Source organism: Pelobates fuscus, chromosome 3 (genome assembly GCF_036172605.1).
Source record: "Pelobates fuscus isolate aPelFus1 chromosome 3, aPelFus1.pri, whole genome shotgun sequence".
In the NCBI taxonomy this organism is placed as follows: Eukaryota; Metazoa; Chordata; class Amphibia; order Anura; family Pelobatidae; genus Pelobates; species Pelobates fuscus.
This window is the reverse complement of record NC_086319.1, coordinates 59,094,027-59,115,036: the sequence shown is the minus strand read 5'-3', so window position 1 is coordinate 59,115,036 and position 21,010 is coordinate 59,094,027.

Sequence of the window (21,010 nt, the reverse complement as noted above, 5' to 3'; positions counted from 1 at the left end):
ACCTCCCTGCATGTGAGATATTTTAGGTTCCTGTATTTCACAGTCTGTTTAATCTATAATAACTTATGTCCTGCTATGTTAATAGTGTCCTATACCTTATAGGGGCCTCCTGTGTGTAATAAAGGGAAACTGCACTGCTCAAACACAAGATAAATACAAATCACTGTTTAGTAGATATACTCCAAATGAACACTTGCAACATGCATTTAATTCTGTATTTTTTCATTGGGGATATATCTAAAATATGCTTGCAGTTATGCTGCAGTTCTCTTGTCTGCTATCTTTGCAAGCTCTCCCCTTCTAACCACGCCCAGACATTCTGTGGCTGTCCAATCACAGACTTCCCAATACAGCTCAATGAGAAGTCTTTGTAAGTCAGGTGCTCTGAGCAATTGCTGCCTCTTGAGGTCAGCTGCATTGAGCTAACAAAATCAGGAACATTACCTGTTGTCTGCTTGAAAGCCAAGGGGGTGTGACCAGGTTAATTAATACAATTTTCAAATTCTATTGAAATCTGCACTTTTTACAAAATGAAAAAAAGAGGACACATGCTTCACACATAAAGCTTTTCAGCAAGCTAAATTTTCCTAAGGGGTCTGATGTGACCCATTAAAGTTAATTTAAAAGAGAAGGAAATAAAAACTTTTAAAGCAAATTAGGTGTGGCTGAGGCTGCATAAACAGAAACAAAAGTGATTTAACTCCTAAATCGCAGAGATTTGAGCAGAAAGATTGCAGGGGCATGATCTATACTCCCAAACTGCTTCATTAAGCTAAAGTTGTTTTTATGCCTATAGTATACCATTAATATGATGCATATACTTAAAAGTCATCTGTAGGATCTAGTTATATGATTTTCTTTAGACTCCTAAAAAGCTCCTAGGCATACAGTGTTCTTTTTGACCAAACACTTTATGTTAATTAAAATCCAATGTGTGTTATTGAGAATTACTGTACATGGGTTAAAACAAGCTTAAGAATTAGAAAGTATTTCCTCTTCAATCTGCTTATTCTTGTAATTAATATAATTAGTCCTTCAATTATGCTTCTTTTCATAAAACATTTGTTTTAAAACAAAGGCCCTTATTGAACATTAATTAGAGTAATTATTAACCACTATCAATTAGGTAATACATTTAATGATATGCCACAGTGGGAATATTGAAATTTTAATTGTATGTATAAATCTATTTTTTGCTTAATAGAGCACATCATTTAACATTGTCGATATTTTTTATAAGTGTTAGTGCACATCATGACATGCACGCAATTCTAATGCTGTCTTCTTCATGAAGCAAAGTTAAAACGTTTTAACATAATCCCATTGAAACATAAACGGTTTAAGTGGAATATTTTCCAAAGACCCCCAATGTTGACATTAACATGGCCGGATATGGAGGGATATGGAGGGACCTTCCTCTTCCAAAGGAACAGTAGGAAAGAATAGCTAGGGATATTATCAGACCTATATCGAAACTAAATTATTAGAACTAAACTAACAGAAAATTTTGATAAATAAGCTATGACCAGATAGGCCCAATAACTAAAATATAATAATACAATTTTTGTGAGCCCAGGACATACCTGAAAATTAGAGACATCTCAATGTATCCTTCCTGGTAAAATGTTTTATAAATAAACAATATAATATTGTTTCAAATAAAAATAATAACAATAACCAAAGCCATAAATAATATCAAAGCGTCTTAGCCACGTCTGGTAAATGGGTAACATGAGATAAGACTGAACTCAATGTCAGGAGCATAACCAAGTCTGGTTAACAGAAATACTGAACAAGATAAAACGCTAAATGAGTTTAGCATGGCCTCATACGATGGAAATTAGACGCAGCAGAAATGACACACTTAAGGGCAATGAATCCATGAAGAGCTACTGGTCCAATGATGATGACGTTGCATATAGGCTGAATTCATGCTGATGCATTCAATATTGGTGAGTACAATTACATTGGGGACCAGTGGCACAGGGGTTAAGTGGAGGTACGTCATGTTTATATGATGCTGCCCTCCACGTATGCCACCATATGTCTTCAGCTCCTGGTGCTTCTTCTGCCAGGAGCCCACTTAAGAAAAGGTGGAACATGACTGTTATCACTATGGTTTCATTGGCAACTTGTTTCAAACTATGTGGCAGCAAGATGGAATGGATCCTAATCACTAGTAGGCCTGGATATTTGAGTTTGAATTTGCATTGATTGGGTGGATGTCCGAATTTCTGAAGTGCAAGCCTAAAGGTAGGTCAGTTATGAACTGGCAATGTTAAATGTTTGTAGTTAGAAAATATTGGGGGAACAAATTGGGAAGGTGTGTTGTTTAGTAAAAAGCAGAAAACTTTAAATGGTAGAAAGATTATCCTAGTGTGACACTGGTAGTTAAGGTTAGTGCAGTATCCTACTGCTAGCCACTTCCAATTAAGACCCACTTGAAATTGCCAATTTATAGTTTGTTTTAGTTCTTTTTGTTTAGTGTATGTAGAAAGAAAATTATTTGTTTGTGGGAGTGTGTTCAGTCCCAATGTGTGTTGTGCAAATGCACTAAAAGTTAAACACAATAATGTTACAGTGGTAAATTCACCAATGATCAACCCATTTTACAACACAAACAGCTATTTTTGATCAATAAAGTTGTGTTAGTTTACACATTCAATACACAATACATGTTCATTTATATCCCATTTATTGCAATAAGAAGAACTATCCTACCACCATGAATGTCACATACTACTCCTAATATGAGATTGAGAGTGGGCAGAGGTCCTCTTCCCCAATCTACCATCAGCAGTAATGCCATAGCCTTTGAGATTGGGGGATGAGCAGCATATCTGCAAAATAAATTAGAAGAGAAGAGTGTGGAGAGGACACGCACTAGCCCAGACTTTTTCCTGGCAGCTAGTGCCCACTCTCTTCCTGCATCTTCTCCACACGTCAACCATCTCCATCTGCTTTAGAATTACCTAAAAGGAGACAAAGGAATCACCTCAAAGGAGACAGTTGTAACATCAGCTGCATGTGCTACCACTGGCACAAGTAGTTATTATTATTATTATTATTATTATTATTATTGCCATTTATACAGTGCCAACAGATCCTGTAGCGCTCACCCACTGTAGATAACCCAATGTAAATGCAACCATCACCAGTACCTTCACAACCAATACCACCACCATCATCACCAATACCACCTCCATGAATATTTCCATTAACATTAATCAACAAAGTGCTAGTGTACAGGCTAGTGTTGCAACACTTTCCACTGCCACTGTTGCAAATCGCCTGCAACTTCAGCAGAAGGAAGGCAAAAGGTTGAGGATATTGTATTGCACAAAATAATCAAAGTTTGAGATCACTTTGAGTGCCTCCAAAAAGATAGACTTTCAAATTACAAATTTTGCAGCAAGGAAGTGTGTATGGGATGAGCGAAAGGTCATCTCACCGCTGGTATGAAGCAACATCTGAAAATACACCACAAATCTCTGTTACTGAGGAAGTAAACAGATCAAGAAAGTACAAGGGCAGGCAGCAGGTCCACTGGTCCTGTATCTTAATCTGCACAGTTTCACAACTTGCCCCCATTGCCACCTCATCCGTTATTGCTACCAACATTCATAGGCAGAGCAGGATGGATGGTGAGAATTTTGCCAGTAGTTGACAGAGACAGGTGGGATGGGATCAGTTGGACCCTTCATTTTGCTGCTAAGTAAAATTGTGTGTTGTTTTTGTTATGTTTATAGTTTTTTTTTTTTAATATGCTGAATAATGAATATTAAACAAAAAAAGATGAACAGAGCCATTCAGCAAGAAATAGTAGAAAATGAAAAAGAGTGTTGTTTTATCAGAAAATAAAAGTAATATTAAATATGTATCCTTTGGATTTTTAATCTTAATTCATATTTTTACATTTTGTTAGACCACCCCTTCAACTTCACTCATATTGGTATTCCTATGTGCTTATTACTTGTCTATTTATTGTAAACACAAAACAGCAGAAACATAACCTTTAGACAAATCTTTGTCTTTCACCTGAGTAGCATGTTTACTGACAATATTAATAATTGCTCAAAAGGCAAATGAAAAATCTAGTAACACTGGCAACTTGAGACTTTACGTCACTTATTCTCAGACACTGACAAATGTTCATTTATGTCAGATATTGAGCGCAGTTTGGAAAATAACCCTCTGAGTAAACCTTCATGATTATTTTGTCATGTTTCAAGGACGCAAATTACAAACAATCAACCCCATGAGCCCCATTTAAAAAATGACAGATGAAGTCACAAAAAACAGCTTGACAGTACATCATCTCTTTTTGTTGATAAGGATAAAATGTTAATGTATTCATCAAGGTTTTGCATGACTAACATATAATTTCCGAAGAATGATACCTTGAAACATTTCAAAGTAAAATATATTTTATCTATCTATCTATCTATCTATCTATCTATCTATCTATCTATCTATCTATCTATCTATCTATCTATCTATCTACCTACCTATCTATCTATAAATCTAATCTATCTATCTATCTATCTATCTATCCGTTGAAATGTTATTAAAGAAGTATTCATGATACACTTAAACAGAATACATATGCAGGTCACTAATTGAGCACTATCCCAAATTCCAGTGCATATTTAAATAAATGGAGGTTATTTAGTAACTTCAATGGCCATTAGATGTAAGCCCATCTGCCACGTCAAGGCAAACCTCTTAGGTCAGTCCTACACTAACAATTCACCTTGCTTCTTTCAGCTTCAGGTAATAATCTCTAAAGAGACAGAGAGGGAACCCTTATTAACCCTTAATAGGGAACACATGGGGAGGGCAGCAGCATTGTAGCCCCATGTAACAAAAACACAGCTTAGTGGAAAGGGGCCTTGACAGGGGTTAGGAGGCGGGCATAGGAGGAAGCTAATGGGATTGGTTAATGGAAAGTTAAGGGGTTGGGCTATATAAGTAGGCAGACATCTTGGAAAAATCACTTTTAACTTGCCTACCTGGCTGAGTTTGTGTGCACCTCGTGTGTTCACTTATTTGGCCTGGTAGGTTTCTTCTTTCTCTCCCCTGCAGGATGTCATGGAGAAGATGCTGGAGGGCCTCAGGATGGCGGTGAGGAACCGTGGAGCTGACTGGATCCAGGCCAAGCTGGGATCGGTGCTAGCGGCGGCGGAGGGACAGAACGGCAGCAGCGGTCAGCCTACCAGGGCCAGGAGGCCCCACATCAGTTGGGCCCCAGTGGAGCTGACCAGAGTGGTGAGGAGGCGGCAGGTGCAGGTCACGAATGGAGGAGCAGACAAGGCGGCTGCATGGTAGAGGCACCACCTCCCGGTGTGTCGCCGGAGCCTAGGAGGCGCTACGCCAGTTGGGCCGGGGACCAGGACGTGGGCAGCGTGGCAGCCAGGCGGGCTGTGGCCGCATTCGGGGCGTGGGCCTTAATGGCTTCAGGAGGGTCCCCTGGGGCAACTCGTGGAATGGAGCCGTCAACCAGGAGGGCGGCCCCTGGTGGTGGAGACCAGTCTGGCGGTGGATGCGACTCCAGGACGGCCTGGCGGTGGCCTACCACGTGGCAGGCAAGTGCTTGTGCAGGAGGTCCCTCCAGGGGCCCCCTTGGCGAGGTGGAAGGTAGCGGGGGCCCCTGCCAGGGGGTGGGGGACCATGTGAGTGAAGCAGGGGGAGTGCTGAGTGGGCCACCTCACTGGGCTAAGAGGGGGGGACAAGCAGGGGAGATCACAGCAGGGGAGGTGGGGGGAAGTGGGGGGAGGTGGGGGGGTCAGGTGACCCAGGGTAGGGGGCAGGTGGGTTGGACGGACCGTGCCTTGGGCAGGGTAGTGCTTAGTCAGGTGGCAGGGCAGGCTGACCCCGTGGGTCAGCCTTTGTGGGTAGGGGAACATCCCCTAGGCCTCGACGCCACAGGAGGCGCAGGTCGCATGGCAGGTCCCTCAGGAGTTGGTCCCCTAGGGGGTCAAGGAGTGCAAGCTCCTACCCCAGTTTGGAGTGGCACTGGCACTGTGGAACCATAAGGTAGTATTCTTTTCAGACAACATGGCGGTGGTGCAGGCAATTAACAATCTGTCGGCGGCTTCGAAAGCCGGTGGTACGGTTGTTGCGGTGCTTTGTTTTGCTTTGCATGTCGCTCAATGTGGTTTTCTGTGCGAGGCATGTGCCAGGGTATCTGAACGTCATAGCTGACGCCTTGTCATTTACAGGGGTCTCGGTTTTGGATGATGGCACCAGGAGCGTTAGAAGTAGAAAAGGCATGCCCGGAAGAAATATGGCAGCTTGGAGCGTCCTGCTTGGGGGATATGTGAGAGCCTCAGTGGCACCTGGCACTTGGGCTGCATACAGTAAGGTCTGGACAGCATTGGAAGGCTCGTGGGCCAGGTTGGATCAGGCGCTGGTAGGGGAATCGCGACTGGACCCGTTACTGGCTCCCCTAGCATTTTGGTTCAAGTTGCACGAGTTGGACAACCTCACAAAGATTTTTGTGATATGCCAGGTGCTTAAGGGGTATCGTAAAGGTCGCCGGGTGCCCGATGCTCGAAGGCCTGTATCCTTGAGGGTGCTGGGGGGGGGGGGGGTCTTCTGGGGATATTGCCAGAGGTTTGTTGGGATGAGTTCAAGGGGCTGTTGTTTCAGGCAGCATTTCTCCTGGCTTTCTTCGGAGCAATCAGGATCTGTGAACTGGTAATGCTAATCGGGGTTACGCATCCAGGAGGGGAGGCTCATGATGCACCTGACTAGGTCAAAAACCGATGTCAGGGGCAGAGGTCGGGATGTGACACTGGGATGTGACACTGGGTGCCCTACCGGACTTGGCACTCTGTCCATTAACCGATGTATCGCAATACAAAGCGCGAAGGCCCGCGGTTGGGGGGTCCTTGTTGGTACACGCAGACGGCTCTTCCCTCTCTCAATTTCAATTTGTCAAGCTGGGATTAGCTAAATTGGGGTTGCAACCAGGCAGCTTTGGAACACATTCTTTTCAGGTGGGGGCAGCTACTGGAGTCTCACGATTGAGCCTGGGGGAGGCTGTTGTCAAGCGGATTGAGAGATCGTAATCGGTCAGGTTTCGGTGATACATGCGTTTGGGTGTGTTGGATTGAATAGGGGTGGAAGGACCATGAATACTGTGCATGGTGGACTTTCCGATGGACCAGTTGGCACTCCGTTGGTTTTGGTATCAGGGGGTTTTGTTGCAGTGTTTCGCATGGTAGCGGATGGAGGAGGGCCGGACTTCCTAGTTCTACACTGTGAAGAAAATGGACTTTATCCGACCTTTTCTTCTATGTTTATGTGTTTGCTACATTTTTCTGACTAAAATTGATTATTAGTTCGGCAGTTTGAAACTACCGAACCCCGACCCCCACCTGGCTTGTTATGTTCAATAGTGTTCCCTGGGTGGCCTCTGTTCGTATAGCCGAACGCCACGTGGAAAAGAAAACGGAGGCCGTCTTGTTCGCACGAGGGGAGTCAGCGGGACTTGGTCGTCGAGTGTCTGGAACTAAAATCGGACACTCGACCGCACGAACCACTGCTGAAAACTACCGAACTCCCGCTTCTCCTACTTACCGAACAGCCAGAAGAGCGGCATTCGGTAGTTATGTTCGTGCAGACCAGGGGAACAATCTCTACTATGAGCCAGGAGGATCTATTCGGTATTTTGACCGCTTTTCGCCTTTTTCCCAATTGACCGACCGCACACGCTGAATTCGTGGAACTGTTTTGGGCAGGAGCCTCGTGTGTGGTCGGTAAAACAGGACTTCCACACTTTTCAAGAACCCCTGAACCGATCTGGGTGAAATTTGGATATGTTTATCTCCCAGATCAGGGCTATCAGGGGATATGTATTTTGTGGGGATACCTTGTGGGGAAAGGGGTGTTCTAACTTTTGGGGAAAATGTGTGCCCTTTGCATGGAGATAATTGATTTATTCCTTAACTTATCTCAATATCTCCCAGGCAGAGGGAGAGCGTGTATTAGTGAAATACTGTACAATGATTGGTGAATGTATTTGTTTGTTATGGGACGTCCTCTTGCAGGAGGATTCCCCATAAAAGCCAGCCTGTTTCAATAAAGCTTAGTTCTGTTACACCCTTCATGAAGTCTGGGCTCATGTTTGGGAAATTCTATTTACTGGGAAGGATTGTCTTGGAAACTGTATTCATCTCTACCCCCTGCTGTAGCTATAATCACTAAGGCTCAGCTGTTGGGAAAGGAACAGAAGACCGCAGTACCATAACCACTGCATCGATTGCTGCCGTGGAAAGGTTAATAGCCTGATGGCTAGTTTTGTCCGTAAAGTGGGGGGATGGGGGTGGTAGTAAGGTACCAGGAATTATAGGTGGGGCTATCACTCGGCTATCACTCAGATGGAGTTCACCTCTCTGCAGTGGGGTGGGATCTCCTGAACCTGGGTTGGCAAGAAGGGCTACAGAAAGCACTGTTTCTTCGGGGTGGGGATGCTCAGACGGCTTGTCAAAGTACATCTTACCCTGAATTGATACAAAAAGATGAGCTGTTAATAAATCTTAATTATTTACCTTAAATCTTTAGCCATATTAAGAATGTATATAGGGATAATAAAAAAGTACACTGAACTCCAAACAGCAGTATCTGATATTGCAATAACTATACAAATAAGTGAAAAATAACCTTTTTCGTGGTTCTCTCCTCTTATCTAGTTTTTTCAGTCCTATAAGAGGTCAAATAAAAATCTATTATAAGCAACGTGACTATTAAAAATAAAAATAGACCTGATTCTGCAGAGAAAAAATTTAAATATAGGACCCCTGTTAAATAATAAGTAGCCCACTCTGCTGACCTCAGGTGGTGGTGTTATGGTACTTTTTAGCAGTAAACCAAAATGTTTAAATGTCTATCTGTTCCTGTCCAAATTAAGAAAATTGAATTGCGTATATACGCTGAAGTAATTAAGTCTGACACACGGAGTTCAGGTTAAAATAACTTCGAGAAAATTTATTGGCAAGTGAAGCAAAAGCGGGCGCGCAGGCCCTTTTAAGAGGCATTTTACGTCATCATTGATTATCAATATATTAGTGAATAAACATCATTAATTGGGTTAATTGTTAAGTGTCTGAATTAGTGTCCACCTATCTGTATAATTAATTGGCTCAAAACTAAGTGGTTAGTCCCGTGCCCACCCACCAAGAGGTGGTATTCTTTTGGACACGGGTGGGGACAAGGGGGTCAGATCTCGTGGCCAGGTGCAAGGTCTCTTATGAATAGAACATTTCATTACTACTGTGTTCTCATGGCCTTCAAATTATACTATGTTGCGAGTTAGGGGAAAGTCAGCAGTTCCTGAGTTAGTCATGTCTTTATAGAAAATACAGTCTTTGTCCATTGTTAGATGTGCTGGGAAATTCTGTCATGTAATGTAGTTTTAAAATGGAGAAGTCAGGTTAGGAGGACAAAATGGAGGATTTGTCAAGGTGTGAGGTTAAGATGGAGTTAGTACAATAATTCAATACAAGTACAATAAAGATTTTTTAATAATTCTACATCAGTCCCCCCTATGAAATGTTAGATTCTAAGAGATAAAACTTTATTTGTTAGTACCAGAAGACGTGTTAACCCAAAGGCACAGAAACCCCGCGGCCGCTAGCTAGGTGTTAATGCAAAGTGCAAGCCTGGCCCTAGAGCTGACCCTAATAGACTAACTCATCGTCAGTATGGCTCTCGAACACTTCACTCCCATGGGTGGCCCATGGTGGCTTGCCCACCACTTCTCCACACGGGGTCTTTACCATTCACTGACAGATGCTGTCCCTAAGCTGGTCCCTTCCTAGAACTCTCGCACTTTATCAACAAAAGGGATAGTTTGCAGCGGTAAACAGGGTGAGTTGAGATCTTGAAAATCTTGGTCATCAACTTCGAGATGCGTGAAAGTGGGTGCCGCTTGATCAACAGTCTTCATGAGGGATTTTCTCAGACAAGGGAGGACACAACAAAAGAGAAGAGCAAAGATAAAAAGAAAAATTAGTATTGCCATACCAATATACATTAAGGCCTTTTGCCATCCTGTCATCCAACCAAACCATCTTTCCCAGGGATCTTTTATCCCAGAATTCCTTTTTAGCTCTTCAGACAGGTCATTTAATTTCTCTATGGCTAATGTAACTTTACCATTAGGGCCTGTGTTTCCTGGGATATAGGTACAACATGTCATGGTGTCAGGTAAAATTTTACATACTCCTCCTTTTTCGGCTAAGATCATATCTAAGGCCATTCTATTCTGGAAGGCCATTTGGGATGTGGCCTGCAACTGTTCGGCCAATCCCTGGAGGGCATCTCTAGTATAATTAACAAAACGCTGTTGATTATAATAAATGTAATTTATCCAATTTAAATTTTTGTTTGTGGTAACTATGGCAAAAAGTGATTCAAATCCTGCAGCAACTTCATCTCTTGCTTTAAATTCATTGGGCACCCCCCTAGGCACCCCAATGGCATCAATATAAACATGGGGGTCAAAACTTCCCTTCACTGGGGCTTCGCGCTTAACCTTAGTGTGTCTGGACTCATGAGTAATGAGGTGTGTGTCAGAGATGATGTGTATGGGCATAATGGCTTTAGCCAAAGTACACTCCCCCCACCACTCCTTGTCCATCCTGGATCTTAGCTGTAAATCCCCACACAACCAGTAAATATCCCCCAATGACCTAGTGTGAAACTGCAACAAGTTCATGGAGACATTTCTGTAGGTAGCACAATACCCCTTGGAGAAGTTACCCAAGAATCTACCAATTCCATCATAATTAGCATAACAAGTGTAATTACCTTTATATACTGTAATACCATCTGGGGGTTTGACATCCTTGGTTAGGAGAGGATACTCCTTTGTCCATGCTATACATTTGGACCTGTTGAAATCATAGTGATAGGCAAAAAGGCTCAAAACACATGCTTCTATGTCTACTGGCAGAGAGCAGAGTATGGGGATTTGGTACAAGAGGGGTGTCCAGGACAGTAGCTTCATTGACAGCACGGAGATCCTGAACCATCCTGTACTTCTCTGGCTCACCTTTCGGAGTTTTCTTTTTCACAGGAAACAATGGAGTATTGCATTCAGATTTACATTTCACCAGAGCACCCTTCTCCAAGAGTGCCTTGATTTGAATAGAAATGGCTGCAGCCTGTGCTGGTTTTAATGGATATTGTGGCTTTCTTGGTAACTTAGCTCCTGGAATAAGCTTTACCACCACAGGGGGAACATTTAGGTGACCTATGTCCTCTGGGCCTGAAGACCATAATTTGGCGGGCACCTGTGTTTTTAATACCTCTGGGAAATTGGACCTTAATTCCGCTGCTTCCCCACGGGGCTTATCTAAATGCAGCATCAGAGGTAGGGAGCACAAGGCTGAGGTGTCTGATTCAGATAGAGGTGTAGACATTTCTACCTGTCCATCTGGGGTGAAGGTGATAGATGCCTGCAGGCGTGAGAGAACATCAGCACCTAACAGGTTAATTGGGCATGTGGAGGATACCACAAAGCGAGCAAGCAGGCTGGAGCCAACTCGTAGTGGAGTTGTTAAAGGGCTATTTCTTGGCTGGCCATCCACTCCAACACAAGAGACATCAATATTTGATAGAAAAGATGGGTCTGGCAGGTCTTGTTCTCGCAGAACACTGCGGGCTGCACCTGTGTCAACAAGAAATGTGGTTGGGTGGCCTTCAATAGGTAAAGTCACTGTGGCAAGTGGCCCCCCCTTATCCCCTGTAGACACTGCCATAACAGGGGTTACAGACACAGGCTTGCCAATTTCCTATTCATCGGGTTCCTCAACTATTGGAACCTGTTTGGTGGCTTTGGGAGCCGGGGCAGGCTTGGATTGCTTTCTGGGCTCCCTTGGCTCTCTTTTAGGTTCTGGACAGTCACTTCTAAAATGTCCCTTAGCTCCACAATTAAAGCAATGTCCCCCCTCCTCCGGTCTGGTGCCTTTTGGGACAGGGGTGGAGCGGGACACCATGAGAGGAGCTGAAGTGGGTCTCCTTGGGGTCTGAGCAGATTCCAAACCTCTGGCAACTAAGAGCAGGGTATCCAGAGGAACAACCTTATATTCAGGGCGTGCAGCAATGATTCCCTTGCGTATAGAGTCTTTAACAACTTGGACAAACGCACCTGACAGCATTTGTGAATGAATCTTGTCAGTAAGATCAAAACCTAAATCGGTAAACATTTGATACAGTCTTGCATGAAACCTTTCCACTGATTCTCCTTTATCTTGTATAACATCAGTAAGGCCAGCAGCCTGATCAGCAAGTTTGTCCTTAGCCCATTCTCTTAATTGGTTGCAAAAAGTTACTCCGGAGGGGTAATCAATATCACTGGAGAGCAGATCTGTACTGAGGTGACAGGCCATGCTGGGCCAATATGCATCCCCTGCTTTAATGGCACAAATACTCAGTAAATCACGCCATGCGGCGGAATAAGTCTTTTGAATCTGAACTATCCCTCGGTAAAAAGGCATAGGCTGTTTTTCTGGGTCAGGGAGTGATTTCATTAAAGCACTAGCTTGGGTAGGATTAAAGGCAACATATTTAGGAGGGGCCCGTTCTCCCCGACCCTTGTGGCCAAAGGGATCATGGATAGAACGATGAGCTGAGGCTCCCACGGCCTCTAATGAATCCTGGGATACCCTGTCATCCTCTTCCTCTATTTCTACGATCTGGGCCCTTCTACGTGAGGGGCCCGCTTGAGGTGTCAGAACCGGGGGATGGGAGGGAGTCCCAGATGCAGGGGTGGCTTGTGGATCTGAGTCGTGGGATAAATAATCACCGGGAAGTACCGGCATCAGGGCTGAACTGGGGGCCGCCATATTGGAGGCGTGAACGGAAGCTGCATTTGGATTAAGGGAAGAAGTGGTGGCCATGTTGGATGTGGGCACATCCGGGGCAGACTGTGCCGGACTGGGCATGACCGGAACCTGGGGAGTGGCTTGGGGAAGGGGTTGTGGGTAGCCGGGATAGGGCAGGGCCATGGGATATGGGAAGGGGTAGGACCAGGCCGGGGAGGGCAGGAGAGTAGGGTGGGTATTTACATTTAAGGAGGTGGGGTATTGGACTGGGGTGGAGACGGTTACGGGAGGGAGCGGAGAGGGATTGGTAGAGGTGGGTGCAGAGGGAGGAGCCAGAGCAAGGGTGGAGGAGGTGGTTAGCTGGGCGGATGAAGAGGGGAGGGGATTATTAACGGAGAGAGAGTGCAGGGAGGAAATGGCAGATGAAATGTTAGGATTAGGTACAGGAGGTAGTGTAGGGATGGATGAGGATGATGGGAAGGTTAGAGACGGGGAAGGGGAAAATAAAGATCCATCAGAATTCAGGACCGGGCAAACAGGGGAGGTAATGGGATGGGCGTCGGGAGGATTGGGAGTGGGGAGCATAGTCAGCTGGCTATCACCTACTGCTGACTGAACCTGGGGAATAGACATCCTCTGGGCACCATTTTGGGGCGCTGGCTGGGGGAACACCCCAGCAACACAATTATTATGATACACAAACAATTTCACACCTTTGTGATTTACTTCTTCCTCAACCCAACCTTCTTGCTGAATAGCCTTAGCTACTCTGTACCATGCTTCAGCAGTTTTTAATAAATCATTATCTGTGAGCTTGCCTTTCTTTTCTGTCAGTAACCTACGCCAGCTTTCTGGTTGCAATCTTCCACATGTCGGCACAGCAATTTTACATACTTTTGCAATCTTTTCAACACCTTTAACCATCTCCTCACCCTCTCTGTCTTCAACCAAATCACATGCTAACCAGCCCTTACTGGGCTTACTTATATCCTGCCCCATAATCCCTCTTCCCCTATACCAGCGTCCTAGATACAGAGAGAGAGAAGGAAAATTGAACAGGAACGTCTACAATGCTCGACTGCCACCCGAGAACCGTGGGACTTTCTCAGGTGCGTCTTCCCAAAACGTAGACTAGTCACTGAATCCGCCTACCCGGGATGGTAGACACGGATTGGAGCGAGGTGAGAAGTGTGTGACCAATCACTTCTCTTTTAAGAGAAATGGGAGTGGAAAGTATAATAATATAGGAAGTGTAGAAAAGATGAAAGGCAAGGAAAAATCCTTAGAGACAGACACAGGAGTTCATGAGACTCCTAATTAAACAGACCAAACAACAATACAATTGAAATACAGTGCATGCATCACAGTTCAAATGAAATCTACAGTAATTCCTTTCCTTCACTGCCTATCCTAAAATTGGAATTCCACTAACCTCAGCACTCGGGGCGGTGGTTACCAAATTTGGAATTCCACCAGCCTCAGCACTCGGGGTTGAGGTTACCACTTATACTAAAAATTGGAATTCCAGCAACCTCAGCACTCGGGGCGGTGGTTACCAAATTTGGAATTCCACCAGCCTCAGCACTCGGGGTTGTGGTTACCACATATACTAAAAATTGGAATTCCAGCAACCTCAGCACTCGGGGTTGTGGTTACCACATATACTAAAAATTGGAATTCCAGCAACCTCAGCACTCGGGGCGGTGGTTACCAAATTTGGAATTCCACCAGCCTCAGCACTCGGGGTTGTGGTTACCACATGTACTAAAAATTGGAATTCCAGCAGCCTCAGCGCTCGGGGCTGTGGTTACCACCTCTCTGCAAACAGAGTTACGTGCACAAAGAAGCTAGCTAGGCTGTCAAAGTGGCACAAGCGGTGGTTACCAAATTTGGAATTCCACCAGCCTCAGCACTCGGGGTTGAGGTTACCACTTATACTAAAAATTGGAATTCCAGCAACCTCAGCACTCGGGGCGGTGGTTACCAAATTTGGAATTCCACCAGCCTCAGCACTCGGGGTTGTGGTTACCACATATACTAAAAATTGGAATTCCAGCAACCTCAGCACTCGGGGCGGTGGTTACCAAATTTGGAATTCCACCAGCCTCAGCACTCGGGGTTGTGGTTACCACATGTACTAAAAATTGGAATTCCAGCAGCCTCAGCGCTCGGGGCTGTGGTTACCACCTCTCTGCAAACAGAGTTACATGCACAAAGAAGCTAGTTAGGCTGTCAAAGTGGCACAAGAAGGATCACAGGAAATTATGAGTCTACACAAAATCCACAGTTCCAACACTCCCCTTTTTCCTTACAGCCTCAGCCACGAGGCTCCTAAAAGAGGTAAACAGGCAAAGAAGACCCCCAGGAACGCATCCACAGGTCAACCCCCCTTTTTCCCTACAACCACAGCACCGTGGTTCCTAAAAGGAGTAAAACAGGCAACAGAAGACCCAGGCAAATCCCCTCAGGTCCACCCCCCTTTATCCCAAAAGGGGTAAAAGACAGACAGATAGACAGACAAACCGAAGACCCAGGCAAGTCCCCTCAGGTCCACCCCCCTTTATCCCAAAAAGGGGAAAACAAGCAAAACAGAGAACCCCAGGCAAATCCCCCGTAGGTCCACCCCCCTTTATCTCAAAATGGGGAAACAGGCAAACAATTCAAACACACCCAGGCAACAGATAGACTAAATGCAGGTAAACAAGTGAGTAACGAGACACCGGGCAAGATATTACCTGTCTTTGATGTCCTCCCGGGAAGCAGTCACAGACACGTGGACGGGTCAATCAAAGGGGCCGGAACATACCGGTGGCTCTGCAGAAGTCTCTACCGTGTACCTGGAGGTGATCAGTCTCCTTTCCTTCCCCCCGGATTCCTCCGTCCAACTGCGTCTTCCTTAGGACGGCTCACCGGCCGGACATAGCCCGATGCCCCACGTTGGGCGCCAAGTTGTTATGGTACTTTTTAGCAGTAAACCAAAATGTTTAAATGTCTATCTGTTCCTGTCCAAATTAAGAAAATTGAATTGCGTATATACGCTGAAGTAATTAAGTCTGACACACGGAGTTCAGGTTAAAATAACTTCGAGAAAATTTATTGGCAAGTGAAGCAAAAGCGGGCGCGCAGGCCCTTTTAAGAGGCATTTTACGTCATCATTGATTATCAATATATTAGTGAATAAACATCATTAATTGGGTTAATTGTTAAGTGTCTGAATTAGTGTCCACCTATCTGTATAATTAATTGGCTCAAAACTAAGTGGTTAGTCCCGTGCCCACCCACCAAGAGGTGGTATTCTTTTGGACACGGGTGGGGACAAGGGGGTCTGGAGCGTCATTTTACACGGTCAGTGATCTCAGATCTCGTGGCCAGGTGCAAGGTCTCTTATGAATAGAACATTTCATTACTACTGTGTTCTCATGGCCTTCAAATTATACTATGTTGCGAGTTAGGGGAAAGTCAGCAGTTCCTGAGTTAGTCATGTCTTTATAGAAAATACAGTCTTTGTCCATTGTTAGATGTGCTGGGAAATTCTGTCATGTAATGTAGTTTTAAAATGGAGAAGTCAGGTTAGGAGGACAAAATGGAGGATTTGTCAAGGTGTGAGGTTAAGATGGAGTTAGTACAATAATTCAATACAAGTACAATAAAGATTTTTTAATAATTCTACATCAGTGGCAAGGTGAACTTTAGGACGCCCTGTCCCCATTTTCTCTAATTAACAGAAAATTAGAACTACTATTATATAATTATTGTAAAATGTCCTCCTCCCACTATATTGTATTCTTTTTTTTAATTATTCTTGTAAGTTATGTATTTATTTTTAATATAGATGTTTTAATATATCATTGTGGGGACACAGGGGTAGATATTGATCTGTCCATCCCCTCCTCTATAAATTGGGGGCATGTTGGGTAATTTAGTAGGGATTGGGCAGCAATAGCTGTTTAATCGTTAGCTTTTTTTTTATTACATTCAACAGCCACTGGATGCTCACTGATTAGCAGACATACCCCCACTTGTGAGCTATTCCATCAAAAACAACTTTGTATTTTTTTCTGACTAAATGACCGCAAATTTAAAGTTTGGGTCAATTTGTCATTCTTAAAAATATGAATACACTGTGAAGTAGCAATACTTCATACATGTTACAAAAAAATAATTATAAGAAATGAATTCGTAATTGAATAACATTATTGTTACACTTAAATCTAAAGCAAATTTATTTTATAATTTCAAGTTATGCCATACCACATAATAAAAGTGCATAAATATATAAAGAGCATCACACTGAATGTCTGTTAATGACTCCAGCGGTCTTGTTTATGAAATTCTGGAGTAAAATAACACAGATACATATAACCCTAGGGAAACCTAATCAAATAATAAGTATAGCTTTTATTACGTTGCTTTAGGTGTTTCCATGAAATCTCCAAACTGTATCATTAAGCAGCATAAAATATTTATGGTTTTTTTTATGTGTTTATTTCCTTACACCATACCTGGATGTTTTATTATTGCATCTAACCTACCTGCATTAATTATTAAAAGGATATTTTGACTTTCATTGTATCTATAATAATTGTGCTTCTCTACCTGTTTGCAGAATTAAATATATATAACAGAAAAACGCAGAACAGACAGATATTGTGTGTACCTTGATAGTTTAGACCTTACTATTTATGAATCTATATTTCCCCTGACAGATTTTCTTAGAATACTAGGATGTCGCGGGAGGAGGAAGATATTGTATGGTATTTTGGAGGGGTGGGGAATTCATCCCCAAAGAAACATTTAAATCAAGCAGGATCAAGCAGGCAGATACTGGCCACATGGTATGCCCCATTACCAGAAAATAGGGCTAGGGTACTTCTGGGTACCCCTGGCATTATAACCACTACAGCGGGATCTAGTTTATAACCCTGTGAATAATCCATTAATGTTATCTTTATGAGAGGCAAGTCGTAGTACAGGACATAGAAATCTATCTGAAATTATAGGAATTGCCTCCAACTGTTTGATCCTTCCAACATATTATTGTATTCACCATAGAACATGAGAATGGCAATTAATAGCAATTAAAGAACTAGAGAATAGCAATTAATAAATACTCCTAGATTTGTTTGTAATTGCATAAACACTTTTCCCTGCTATTCCATTTGTTGAGTTCTCACAAGTAGATTTTCATTAAATGGAACATTTCAAGCACCATAACCTATTTAAGTGCTCTGTAGCGGTTACGGTGCCAGGAGTGCCCTGGTGACCTTTCATTTTAAGCAGTCAATCTGTTTTAAAAGAGTTTGACTTCTTACCTTGGTTCCAGTAAACTCCTCCCCTTGTTTAGTTGGAGAGCCAACCAGGAATGCCAATATTAGTTGAACAAATTATCTCTTGCCCAGAGAGCTGATTTTTTTTACAGTGCTTTTCATTATCCTGGATTCCTCAATTTCAGCTTCACCTAACATTCTTAATTGGCAGCTTTGCTGGGCTTAAGGTAGCACTGATCACTGGAAGCTACACTTTAATTGTGGAGATCACAAAGATTTAGAGAATCTGGATAACAACTATCTTTGCTACCTATAGCGTGTATACCACCTTTGTTTACATGTGTATTTATCTACACATGCATAATTGCATTAAGAATGGAAATAAGGATTAAAACCAAAGGAAGGTCAATTCCTGTGTGACTCTGCCCAAGTAATAAGAAAAAATTCAAATGGTTATTTAGTGTCTAGGCAGGATGGACTAGGTCAGGGGTAGGCAACCTTTTAGCAGCACTGTGCCGATATAGGATTGTGATGTCCCATAGCGTGCCGATCCTATTTTTTTAAATTGAGGTGTGTATGCTGCTGTATTCTGCTTGTGTTATTTTTACTGTAATTGCTTTGTATCGTTGTATTTGTGCGTATATGAGCTATTATATTGTATATGTGCACAGGGCCGCCATCAGGGGGTGACAACCATGACGGTTGTCACGGGCCCGGCGGCCCTGGGGGGCCCGGACTGCTCTGGCAGTCCTGGGCCCCACTTTCTTTCTCTGCACACATAGATAGCGAATATCGGGGGCCCAGGCAGCACACAGCCTCTTCTCTTCTAATAACTCTCGTGAGACCCGGTTGCCAGGGCAACGCTCCGCGGGTCTCGCGAGAGTTATTGGAAGAGAGGAGAGAAGAGAAGAAGCTGTGTGCTGCCTGGGCCTCCTCTGCGGTAACAGGGAGCCGGGCCCCCCCCACCGGACCACCAGGGTTGCAATCTCCCCCTCTCTGGACCCAGGTAAGCAGGGATGGGGGGAGAAACATTTAATTAAATTTAAAAAAAAATTAAAAAATGTATGTGAAAATGCCCCTTCCTCCCCCTCCCCCTCCCCTCCCCACCAGATTGCACATTTACACACACACACTACATACACTGACACAACACACACACACACACACACACATACATACACTGACACACTCTGCATTCACTACACCCTAACACACTCTGCATTTATTACACACTAACACACACTCTGCATTCACTAAACTATTCACACACTCTGGATTCACTATACTGACACACACTCTGGATTCACTATACTGACACACACTCTGGATTCACTATACTGACACACACTCTGCATTAACTGTACACACAGCATCCACTACACAAACATCCTGTATTCACAGTACACACACTACATCCACCACAAATTGAAACACTCTGCATTCACTATACACAGACACTGCCTCTAATACACACACTACATCCACTACAGACACTGTATCCACTAAACACATTTCATCTAGTACAAACACTACATCCACTACACACACACACTACATCACTGTACACACACTACATCCACTACTCAAACACACTCTGCATTCTCTATAATCACTGCATCTGCTACACAAACACACACTCTGCATTCACTGCACAAACACAAACACTACATCTATTACACACATTCTAATTCACTTCCACTATACACACCACATTCAGTCCTGCATCATTGTCAGCGGACAAGGCAGGGTGTGAGCGGGCCCAGGAGGGGAGGGGAGGGGGGGGGGGGAGGGGGAGGGGGGGGCAGCAGACCTTGTGCTTTGTCAGGGGCCCCAAAATTTCTGATGGCAGCCCTGTATGTGCATTAGTAGTTTATGGTATCATGTATGATACATATGAATGTGGGCTGTGTATGAGGGCTGCTTGTGGAATTATGTGTGGATGGATATGTCACATTGTGTTTTTGGTAGTGTGTGGGGGCTGTTTGGGGTATTGCATGTGAGAGGCTGCATGTGGGATTGTGTGCATGTATGTGGATTGTTAGTGGTGTTGCGTTAGTGGGGATTGTGTGTATGTTTGTGTGTGGGCTGTTTGTATTATTTGTATGAGGGGAGGCTTATTCTGCAGGTCTGTTTATATCTAGCAGTGTGAGTGGCTTCCCTGGGTTCCAGTGGAGACCAGGCTGGCCAGGTACAGGTCAACGACAGGAGCTGCAACAGCAGCTGCAGGCTGCTCTACTGCAGTGTGGATTCCCATTCACAAGTGCTGGGAGGAACTGATCTGAGGTCACTTCCTCTACGTTCTGCAATGCATAAATTGAGGATTTTCCTTCACCACCTTTTCGTATTAGCAGATATTTGAAGTATCACTGAGACGCCTGATAGGCCAGAGCCTGTTTGGCTCTAGCAGCCTTGAGTGCCGTGGAAAGACACCTCGAGTGCCGTGCACGGCATTAGTGCCGTAGGTTGCCTACCCCTGGACTAGGTACTCAATGGATGTTTAGAATACATTTAGTGGGTATAATTTCAGGCCTTTTGAGTCTTTTTCAAGCCAACATTGGGTAGAGGTACCCCTAACACTCTTTAAGAACTTGGTCCATCCTGCCTGCAAATGACTGAAGATTATGTTCTGGATTATTTGATACCAGCAGGGTGCTAGATAAGTGTGTAGTCCATGTTATTGCTGGATATTATTTTCAACTACTATCCTAAGGATAGTTTGAACATTTAAATACTTGTCTTATTTAACCCCTTAAGGACATAACTTCTGGAATAAAAGGGAATCGTGGTGGAATCTTTCCGTCATGTGTCCATAAGGGGTTAATATTGTATGGCTGTCAAAGAAGAATTATTGCCTTATGAGTGTGTTTTTTTATAGTATTGAAACAATTGTATTGCAGTCAAGGAGAACAA